The sequence below is a fragment of the Lolium perenne genome, chromosome 7, assembly GCF_019359855.2.
Source record: "Lolium perenne isolate Kyuss_39 chromosome 7, Kyuss_2.0, whole genome shotgun sequence".
NCBI classification, from domain to species: domain Eukaryota; kingdom Viridiplantae; phylum Streptophyta; class Magnoliopsida; order Poales; family Poaceae; genus Lolium; species Lolium perenne.
This window is the reverse complement of record NC_067250.2, coordinates 238,303,212-238,315,565: the sequence shown is the minus strand read 5'-3', so window position 1 is coordinate 238,315,565 and position 12,354 is coordinate 238,303,212.

Sequence of the window (12,354 nt, the reverse complement as noted above, 5' to 3'; positions counted from 1 at the left end):
TAGGAAACCAAACTGACCAAAAACTACGGGGCACATGCGAGTCAAAGGGTGCCCAGACTACCAAACGCGCCCCATATGGATCCGGTTTATCCTCTATTGGCACCAAAAATATATACTATCGTATTAAGTTGTCGCAACATTTTTTAGAAAATGTTACAAACAATGCAAACAAAGTCGTGTGTATTTCAAAATAGTAATGCAACACAAGGTTAGTTGTGAAACAAATTTTGAAACATTGTTTTCCAAGAATTTGTTACAACCAGCAAACCATGCAAAATTTGCAACATTTTTTCAAAAAAAATAAACAATTTTACTCTTTGTGAAGATGTTTAACCGTGCAAAAAATATCCGCACCATTTGAAAAGTAGTAATGTGGCAAAACAAACATGTGTTTGTAGCATATTGAAGACACGTATGCAACATTATCTATGAACAAAAAACTTGTAGCACACACCCATAGTTCTTGCATCATCTTTTGTGTGTGCGTTCACAACAAAAACCACACGAGTTTGCAGCAATTCGGGGTGAATGTATACAACATCAAAAAATGCACGGAAACTTGACCCTGTGTTGGAGCACCGACTTTGTTGTCGACGAGTCCAACTCATCAAGATTGCATCAAAGTCAGATTGAGCGGCCTTGGTTCCATTCACCCTGGAACCCCATCTTCTCGAACTCCACACCGACATTAGCCTCCATTTTAAGGTCATCCATGGATGTGATCATCCACCTTGGTGGAGGAGGAAGCGATGAACAAGGTGAAGGCGGTGGAGTGGTACTCGCATGGGACTACGAGGAGGATATTGTGGTGGAGGAGGAAGGGAGAAAGATGAAACACGTGTGTACGAAAGCAAGGAGGAAAGGACACTGACAAACAGAAGGTGATCAGTCCATTCACTCGATCATTCGTTTATTACAAAGTGTTTTTCATAAAAAATCGTACCATTGATAACACAATCATCAAGTAGAGACAACGACGAGAACCCTCGAGAGATTCAGAAAGTGTTTTCTCATATGTGGACGCAAGTCATTTGTGTGAAACAAACTGAAAGTGCATGGAGCCCCCATGTGTGGTTTTGGTAATTAATGACAATCCCTATGGACTAATGTTTGCATTGAGTTACAATTTGTAGGTGTTGTCCATAGGCAATGCTTGAACCATATGTTGTCTTCAAGGTTGTAATAAGAAGAAATTGATGACGAAGGATATCAAGTGTCAAGTATGTCTTGAAGATGAAGATGAAGTGAGCCCTCAAGTTACTTCAAGACATCAACATGATGAAGAATGAAGAAATGAGCAAGTTCAAGATGAGCCATCTCGAAGAGATCCTTTACTTGAGTCTTGCCATCCAAATGAAGAAGATCAAGTCTCAAGTATGTCTTGAAGATGAAGATGAAGTGAGCTCTGAAGGTTAACTTCAAGACATCAACGAAATGAAGTGAAAGTTCAAGATGACTCATCTCGAAGAGATCCTTTGCTTGAGTTTTGCCATCCTTATGGTGATCATGGATATGTGAAGATGCGCCGAAGAAGATGCTCTCCCATGGTGGATTATGGGGGAGCAATCCACAAGGCTTCGTCAAGCAAACACAATCAAGAAAGGCGTTCCATCTTGTTGAGGACAAGATCGTCGTCATCGAGCTCAAGTGGAATGCACAAGTATAAGGTTTGCTCTTGATAGGGTTTCTTTCTCACCGGTCTCATAGTGTAGTTGGAGACCGGTTTCTAGTTTAGTTGTTGTACTATCAAGAGGGCTCTCGAGTGAGTAACTCGATCGTATCGTTCGGAGAGAGCTCAAACCTTTGCATCCTTGCATCATCTTTCTTGGTTGTTATTTGGACCTTATCCATGTGATGTTTTAGAGCTTGTGCTTATTCTCATGACAAGCTCTAGTTCGTTGAGAATGGTTTTTGCATGGGCAACTTGTTGCATTTTCGAGTTTGGAGGTTTTACCGGTATGTCTTTTTTAGATAGGTAAAACCTTTCATCATTTTTTTCCATCCTACCTTGTTGTACTATGATGGTTTTCTGCATGATCTTGTAGAGCTTGTTCCTAGCTTCAAAACAAGCCCAAGATCATCAAAATCGGAGTCCGGATGCTAAAGTTATGCCCGTTTTAGTTTTGGTGTTTCTGCAGTTTTCTGGGGGGCGGATAATCCGGCCCGAATGCCAATTCCGGGCAAATATCCGGCCCGAGTCCAGGGGCGATTTTCGGGGGGCGGATTTTCCGGCCTGGGAGGTCCCAAACGGTCATATTTCATTGGGAGGGGGGTATATAAGACCCCCTTCTTCCTCCTTGGGCTGGTTGGTTCACTCTCTCTCTCCCCCTCCATTGTTGTCCTTCAAAGCTTGCCCTAGTTCTTGATTCCTCCCATGATTCTTGCATATTCTTGAGGGAAAAGAGAGAGGAGATCTAGATCTACATCTTCACCAATCAAATCTCTCTCTTTGTGAGGGAAACCCACTAGATCTTGATCTTGGAGGATTTTGTGTTCTCCTCTTTGTTCTTCTTCTCTTATTCCCCCAATAGCTTTTGTAGCTTTGTTGGAATTTGAGAGAGAAGGACTTGAGCATCTTTGTGGTGTTCTTGCCATTGCATTATTTGGTGCATCGGTTTGAGTTCTCCACGGTGATTCGTGGAAGTGAAAGCAATAAGGTTGTTTCTCTTGGGTCTTTGGACCCTAGACGGCTTAGTGGCCTTTGTGGCATCTTTGTGGTGGTCTTGGGGACTCCAATTAAGTTGTGGAGAATCTTTAAGGGCAAGGCCTTTGTGGCATCTTAGTGGTGTTCTTGGGGACTCCAATTAAGTTGTGGAGATTCTTCAAGGGCAAGGCCTTTGTTGCAATTTGTTGGGAGCCTCCAATTAAGTTGTGGAGATAGCCCCAAGCTTTGTGCGGGTTTGGTAACCTCCCTAAGGTTGCATAGTGGTTTGAGGACATCCCTCTTGATGGGAATTCTTGAGGAGAATACGGTGGCCCTCGTGCTTTTGGAGTGATATGTCCTCCACACCGCTCCAACGGAGAGTAGCACTCGCCAGAGTGTGAACTTCGGGCTACATCGTCGTCTCCCGCGTGCCTCGGTTATCTCTATACCCGAGCTCCTTACTTATGCACTTTACCTTGTGATAGCCATCGTGCTTGAAGTTATATATCTTGCTATCACATAAGTTTCTTGTATTGCTTAGCATAAGTTGTTGGTGCACATAGGTGAACCTTTGCTTAGAATAAGTTGTTGGTGCACATAGATGAACCTTTACTTAGAATAAGTTGTTGGTGCACATAGGTGAACCATAGTATATAGGCTTTGGGCTTGACAAAGTAAACGCTAGTTTTATTCCGCATTTGTTAAGCCCATCTCGTAAAAGTTTTAAACTGCCTATTCACCCCCCCTCTAGGCGACATCCGTGTCCTTTCAATTGGTATCAGAGCAAGGTCTCTCATTCTTAGGCTTCACCGCCTTGAGAGTAAAGATGTCGGTTAGGGGATTAGTGCACAATAACTTGTTTATATTTGATGGCACAAATTATGATCTATGGAAAATTTATGTGCTTAATATTTTACAAGGTATGTCCCCGGACATGGAGCGATTTCTTGACATGGGTTTTTCTTCTCCTAAGGATCCTCAAAATTTATCTCTTGAGGAGGAGAAAAACTCTTGCCTCGATGCTCTTGCTTCTCATGTGTTTTCCATTGTTGTGAGCAATGTAGTTACTTCTTCAATCATGCCCTTTGGGAGCGCTCATGAATTATGGACAAAGCTTAAAGACAAATATGATGTGTCCAATATTATTGAGGATGATTGTATTGCTTCCACTTCCGGCCGTGATGAGTTCTCATCTTCATCCACTTCACCAAAGTGTGGTAAGACACAAGGTAATGATATGGTGAGTGGTGATGAAAATTGCAATATTGATATTGAGCTTACTATTGATGATTCCTCATCTCTATCTCATTGCAATGCTTCATCTTCGGACTTAAACACATCTAGCACTAGAAATGATTTACATGCTTGTGTTGATAGTCCTTGCATATCATGTGTAAGTTGCTTGAATAAATCTCATGATGATATGCTTGATTTGTCTTGTGGCCATGATAAAAATGCTTCTATTTCCTCTAGTTGTCGTGTGGCTAACAATGTAGAGGAAACCAAAGATTTTATTGGTCAAGACAAGATCTTGAAAGGAGCCTCAAGTAACTCCTCATCTTTATCTCACGGTTCTCATATATGCCTTATGGCCAAGGGTTCCACGGTACCTCCTGCCATGGAACCTAATATTTCTCGTGGGGATAAGGATGAGGATGAATATGAAGAAGATGATTGGTTGTCTCTCTACGCGATAAGGGTAAGAGTGTTTTCAAGGTTATTTGCAAAGATAAAATTGCTTGCTCTCACTTCTTTGAAATCTTGACTACCGCTATTGAGAGCCAAAAACTTATTTGGATGCATGAGAACACCATTGATAAAAAGGGTGCTCTTGAACATGAGTATGTCAATGATGTGGCATCCCTAAAGGATGAACTTGAAGAAGAACAAACCACCAAGGAAGCTCTTGAGGAGACCTTTGCTCTAGAATTGTCTAGAGTAAAAGAAAACCATGATAGAGCTCTTGAGATGGCAAATGAACTAAAGCTAAAAAATGATAAGCTTGTGTTTGTTAATGCTAAACTCCTTGAGGATTTTGAGCAATTCAAAAAGGGCTCAAGGGTCATTGAGAGTGCACTCACTAAACTCACCGAATCGCATGAGAAACTTAAAGATTCGTATCTAGAAGAGCATGCAAACTTGCCTTCTCCTATTGCTATTAATAATGATGCTTGTGTTACTAACTCTACTTCTTGTGAAGCATCTATCTTGAAGGAGAATGTTGAGCTAAGAGCTCAACTTGATTTGCTAACTAGCAATTATGGGAAATTGGAAGAAAATCATGGAAAGCTTGCTAGCTCCCATGAGGATCTTCTATCCTCTCATGATAGGCTAAAGTTAGCTCATGAGGCTATCATATCTAAGGCAACACCTTGTGAGCCTCATGTGGGTACTAGCACTACTACTCAAAATTTTATATTGCCATGTGCTAGTCCTAGTAATTCATCCACTCATAATATTGCTAAATCTTGTGATGAATTATCTTCCTTGCCTTCTTGCTCTAACAATGAAGGTTCTACTTCCTCTAGTACTTGTGTTGTTACGAACCATGTAGAGGAAATCAAAGAGCTCAAGGCTCAAGTCACTTCTTTGAAGAATGACTTGGTAAAGAGTCATGAAGGGAAATGCAAACTTGACACGATGTTAAGTGTGCAACAATCCCCCAATGATAAGAGTGGACTTGGATTCAAATCCAACAACAAGAACAAGTCCAACAACAACAAGAAGAAGAAGAAGAAGGGCCAAGTACAAGTCAAAGACCCGGCCAAGATTGTTTGCTTCAAGTGCAAAATTGAAGGGCATCATGTTAGATCTTGCTCTTTGAAGAAGAAGCAAAAAGGGAAGCGGCCTCCAGCTCAAACTCATATTCAACCTCAAGTTGAAGAAATGCCACTTCCCAAGAAGAATCAAGCCAATGCTCCCATTGTGGAGAAATCTAGTGAGAAGAAGGAGAAGAAAAGAACTTGCTACATATGCCGTGAGAAGGGCCACATCTCCTCCTTTTGCACTATTGGTACCTCATCCAACTCTATCACCATTGATGATGTTTATTCTCTTCGTAAGGATGAGGGTGGCAATGTGTTTGCCAAATATGTTGGTGCTCAAAGTGGTGTCAAGAAAAGAAACATTTGGGTTGCCAAGCCTATTGTGACTAACCTCTTAGGACCCAACTTAGTTGGGGACCAACAATCCAAAACTTGATCAATAGGTGCTTGTTGGAGGGCATTGGAGACTTGGCTACATCATGAAGAATTAAGGGATCTTCATCATTTATATTATCTCTAGCCAAGTCTTTTGGCTATCTTGCTTCTATCATATATTCAATGTTCCTCCTTGCGGTAACATGTTCTCAACTCATTTATATTGAAAGTTACTCGCCCCTTTGCATGTGTTAGTTTTGTTCCTAACATGTGTTTGTATATGTTGTGCTTCCTAATTTTTTTGCTTAAGAAATCAAGTCTATGCATGTTGGGTTGCACACCATGTATTTGTGTTTGTGTTGGAGCCTCTTTGCATCTTGTTGTATCTTATATGGCTCTTATGAGCGATTAATGGACTATCCCATTTTGGGGGAGTGATATTCCTTTGGGAATTTCATGATCCTAAACAATGTGTGTCCATGAGGAATATCACATAGAATTGATATTGCGAGATTATCTAGTCGCTATGTGGTATGTCATCTTCATGAGAAATTCAAATTCTAATATCCATTAATATCTCTAGTTGGATCTTATTTGCCTCTTCTGAAAAAAAAAAATCTTATCACATTATGGGGGAGTAAGAAGCTTTGTGCATATTACAAGCCTAGAAAATGTGAACATTTGAGGTTGTGTCACATAGAATTGATACCGTAAATTATCTCTCTCCTATGTGGCATGTTTGCTCAAACAAGCTCCAATTGCTTAAATGGCTTCATTACTAATATCTTTGTGGATCTTATTTGTGAAAGTTTTTCTTGGCATGGTTTTTCACAACGTGTCCCTCAATACATTTTTGGAAAACTATGTGCTTCAAGTCATACTATTAATTGCTTTGCATGTTGTTATGAATACTATTAATTGCTTTGCATGTTGGTATGAATACTATTAATTGCTTTGTATGTTGGTATGACTAAATGAAGCAATCAATAAACTATCTTTGCATGGTGGTTAACTCTTATCTTTTACCATATGCTTTATTGGTTGTAAATATGATCTTATGTATACTTACAAACTACCACCGGAAAATATTTCATAATACCTCTTGTCCTAGGACAAGTGGTAATCAATTATGAGGTAGATATTTATTGATCATATCTACATTGGCTCTTGTGTTTAAATTGCCTTATTTATTGCCATGAATTTGTTGTGCTTTGACTCCCATGTGTCTTCCTTGTATCTTATGGATCTAATTTGTCTATTCAAACTTTCTTAGCATTTTAGTAGATATAGGTAGCGTGATGATCCTAGTTTTGTGCATTTTGTATTCATATGCCAAATCCTAGATAATGCACTAATCTTGGGGGAGCTCTCATATATTTGTTTGAATGCTTAACATCTCTTGATCATTATAAAAAATTTGGTTTTGGGAGACATAATTTTTCTTTTTGGTACTTTGTGCCATCATAAAAAGTGTCGAGGGTTTGATTTATTTGTTGGAACCTTGCTCTCTTGGGAGTTGGTTATCTCATTCTTTTGTGTTTAGGATTAATTAGCTTCTTATAATGAGATAAGTCTTCGGAGTCAATCTTGTGTTGATTTGATTCTTCGATATAATTTGGACAACCATTGTCTCTTGATTTATTCGGTGTTTTGTCCAAATTGTATCTTCCTTTGGTTCTTGAAAGTATTGTGCATGCATATTTAATATATGTATATCTTATAGCATGTGTTACTTTCTTTGATCCAATATATAGGGTAAACTCCATCAAATCCTAATTTGATTAAGATGTGCATGAAATTCAATTTCATATCTATATGCACATAGTATTGTGGAGTTTGTCCTATATTTTGTAGTGTGTCTAACTACTTCGGACCCAATTAGTTTGGGGACCATTTTGTACTTACCTTTGTGTTAGGTACAATGGATATGCATTGGATGCTTGTCTCACTCTTGGAAAGAAGTGGTGAGTCAATGGTAAGTTGAGACAAGCTAGGATGGTCAACGAATACATATCTACTACATCCACACCAATGCTATCTTGGTAACAAGTATCTTCTCATGCATACTTTTCTTGTATCCAACCTTATGGTTGCATCTTGGCATGAATCTCTTGATTTGCAAATATTGTGCTTTTTGCAAAAGTCTTAATGAAACCTCTTTATTGTGAATGTGAGTAATTTGAGATGAGTGCATTTGTTGGGAAGTATATTAAATCATGCTCATGATTCATCCATCCCAACTATGTCTATATATCTAGCAATTTTATTGCATATCAATTCCTCAAGGCTCTCACGTGTGCAATATAGATGAAAGTGCAAATTTAGTTATTTATTTTGGTATCCTCGTTTGTGATACTTGTTGCCTTTCTCAATGCATCCCAACTATCTTCTATCCCTGTTGATATTTGTGATGTATTTTGGATGTTTGTGGTTGAAGTTCATGAATGTACAATAAGATAAAATTCAGCCTGTGGCCATGCTATTAAGCAAAAAATCTTATTGGTATATTGCATGACTTCTTCTTGGATATCATGCTATATTTCTTGTGTATCTATGTTGTGTGTGCATGGTTCTTTGTGGATAAATATCTTTGTGATATTGCCCACTTAGAGAAACTTATACACATAAGAGATGATACATCTCCTTTTGATATCTTATTTATTTATTGTTTGTTGATTGGTCATGCTAAGCAATATAATTCATTGAAGACTATGATGATGCTTTTTGCTCATCCTTGTAATAGTCTTATAATATGCTTTATCATGCCTTTCACATATCCTCTTGGTTGAGCCTTTTTTATTATAGTGCCTCTTACTTGTTGCTCAACTATTAGTTTGTTTCAAGTGTTAAGCTTATTTTTCTATCTATGATCTATTGCAAATGTTTGTGTTTTAAATGGTAATGAGGGAGTGAGGATTCCATTTTATGCATATTGTATTCAAATGCAACATTTTATTTTATGCATGTACCTTGGGGAGCGTCCTCATTTGATTTAGAGCACTATCTTTTGGTGATCATTAGATTTTGATTCACTTGGTATCTTTTGTTTTTTGAATGATATTATGGGAGTGATGATTCCATGTTTGTGCACTTTATACTCCATTGCAAATTGTCTAGTTTTGTGCACAAACCTTGGGGATCTTCCTCATATTATTTAGAGCAATCTTCTTGATCTTATCATAATATCTATCTTTCTTTTGGTATCTTCTTTGGGGTTCATTTGGTTGCTTGCTTCATTTGTTGAAGCTTCTAGTCTTTGTTATCTTTTTGCAATCTTTGATCCTATTTATAGTGTGATTCCATCCGAATATTCGTCATTGGATACGTGCATTTGATTCCACTCAAATTATGAGAAATGCACACGCTATGGAGGAACTCTCACTATATTGGCCTTCTAAATTTTTCACCCATTTCGGCAATTGTTGCCAATGGGGGAGAAGTTTGGAGGGTTTAAGGAAATTTGGTTATGTCTTTGCTTTGTGCTTAAGCATGTGCCTTTATTGCATTGCATCTTGTTGCTTTGCATAGTTGAATAGTTAGAGGAAACTCCACTAGGCTCTGAATGCCAATATATGCAATGAAAGTCAAGATCATTCACACACGCATATATTATGGGGGAGTTTGCTCTATATATTCAACTTGTTTGTTACTTCAATTCCTTATATAAACCCTCTCAAAGAGATTGTCATCAATTACCAAAATGGGGGAGATTGAAAGTGCATGGAGCTCCCATGTGTGGTTTTGGTAATTAATGACAATCCCTATGGACTAATGTTTGCATTGAGTTATAATTTGTAGGTGTTGTCCATAGGCAATGCTTGAACAATATGTTGGCTTCAAGGTTGCAATAAGAAGAAATTGATGAAGGATATCAAGTGTCAAGTATGTCTTGAAGATGAAGATGAAGTGAGCCCTCAAGTTACTTCAAGACATCAACATGATGAAGAATGAAGAAATGAGCAAGTTCAAGATGAGCCATCTCGAAGAGATCCTTTGCTAGAGTCTTGCCATCCAAATGAAGAAGATCAAGTCTCAAGTATGTCTTGAAGATGAAGATGAAGTGAGCTCTCAAGGTTAACTTCAAGACATCAACGAAATGAAGTGAAAGTTCAAGATGAGCCATCTCGAAGAGATCCTTTACTTGAGTTTTGCCATCCTTATGGTGATCATGGATATGTGAAGATGCGCCGAAGAAGAAGCTCTCCCATGGTGGATTATGGGGGAGAAATCCACAAGACTTCGTCAAGCAAGCACAATCAAGAAAGGCGTTCCATCTTGTTGAGGTCAAGATCATCGTCATCGAGCTCAAGTGGAATGCGCAAGTATAAGGTTTGCTCTTGATAGGGTTTCTTTCTCACCGGTCTCATAGTGTAGTTGGAGACCGGTTTATAGTTTAGTTGCCGTACTATCAAGAGGGCTCTCGAGTGAGTAACTCGATCGTATCATTCGGAGAGAGCTCAAACCTTTGCATCCTTGCATCATCTTTCTTGGTTGTTATTTGGACCTTATCCATGTGATGTTTTAGAGCTTGTGCTTATTCTCGTGACAAGCTCTAGTTCATTGAGAATGGTTTTTGCATGGGCAACTTGTTGCATTTTCGAGTTTGGAGGTTTTACCGGTATGTATTTTTAGATAGGTCAAACCTTTCATCATTTGTTTCTATCCTCCCTTGTTGGAATATGATGGTTTCCTACATGATCTTGTAGAGCTTGTTCCTAGCTTCAAAATAAGCCCAAGATCATGAAAATCGGAGTCCGGATGCTAAAGTTATACCCGTTTTAGTTTTGGTGTTTCTGCAGTTTTCTGGGGGGCGGATAATCCGGCCCGAATGCCAATTCCGGCCAAATATCCAGCCCGAGTCCATGGGCGATTTTCGGGGGGCGGATAATCTGGCCCGGGGGCGGATTTTCCGGCCTGGGAGGTCCCAAACGGTCATATTTCATTGGGAGGGGGTATATAAGACCCCCTTCTTCCTCCTTGGGCTGGTTGGTTCACTCTCTCTCTCCCCTCTATTGTTGTCCTTCAAAGCTTGCCCTAGTTCTTGATTCCTCCCATGATTCTTGCATATTCTTGAGGAAAAAGAAAGAGGAGATCTAGATCTACATCTTCACCAATCAAATCCCTCTCTTTGTGAGGGGAACCCACTAGATCTTGATCTTGGAGGATTTTGTGTTCTCCTCTTTGTTCTTCCTCTCTTATTCCCCCAATAGCTTTTGTAGCTTTGTTGGAATTTGAGAGAGAAGGACTTGAGCATCTTTGTGGTGTTCTTTCCATTGCATTATTTGGTGCATCGGTTTGAGTTCTCCACGGTGATTCGTGGAAGTGAAAGTAAGAAGGTTGTTTCTCTTGGGTCTTTGGACCCTAGACGGCTTAGTGGCCTTTGTGGCATCTTTGTGGTGTTCTTGGGGACTCCAATTAAGTCTTGGAGAATCTTCAAGGGCAAGGCCTTTGTGGCATCTTAGTGGTGTTCTTGGGGACTCCAATTAAGTTGTGGAGATTCTTCAAGGGCAAGGCCTTTGTGGCAATTTGCTGGGAGCCTCCAATTAAGTTGTGGAGATAGCCCCAAGCTTTGTGCGGATTTGGTAACCTCCCTAAGGTTGCATAGTGGTTTGAGGACATCCCTCTTGGTGGGAATTCTCGAGGAGAATACGGTGACCCTCGTGCTTTTGGAGTGACTTGTCCTCCACACCGCTCCAACGGAGAGTAGCACTCGCAAGAGTGTGAACTTCGGGCTACATCGTCGTCTCCCGCGTGCCTCGGTTATCTCTATACACGAGCTCCTTACTTATGCAGTTTACCTTGTGATAGCCATCGTGCTTGAAGTTATATATCTTGCTATCACATAAGTTGCTTGTATTGCTTAGCATAAGTTGTTGGTGCACATAGGTGAACCTTTGCTTAGAATAAGTTGTTGGTGCACATAGGTGAACCTTTACTTAGAATAAGTTGTTGGTGCACATAGGTGAACCATAGTATATAGGCTTTGGGATTGACAAAGTAAACGCTAGTTTTATTCCGCATTTGTTAAGCCCATCTCGTAAAAGTTTTAAACCACCTATTCACCCCCCTCTAGGCGACATCCGTGTCCTTTCACAAACTTATGTAAAGCATGTGCAACTATTATGTGAAATATGTGCACGGGAGATCTCCCTCTACCACAAAACAATTGAGACTCGTGTACAAGTGATAACATGATAAGAATAAAGTCCACTTCATGTCCTTAAAATCTTAAAAAGTTCACTTTTCGTCCTAAAAGTTATTTTTAGTTCAGAATGGACATTGAACTCTCTGAGTAGTTCACTTTTCATCCCTTTTTAGTTGAGTTGTGAAATTGCTAATGTAGAAAGTCAACCAACCGGATTGGTTTTGAACCAGACCAAGCACAAGCTATGATAGATGTCAAACCCAACAACTTAATGAAAAAATGAAACCCTTGTCCTTGGATCAGTCTCTCTCTCGATTCCCCTCTCTCCGAATTTACTTGAAGTGTCGCACCACGAAAGTCCGCTTGCTTTTACTATCAACATCGTCCCGCCTCTCAGCCCTTGCACCGTTGTCTTGAGTTTTTGC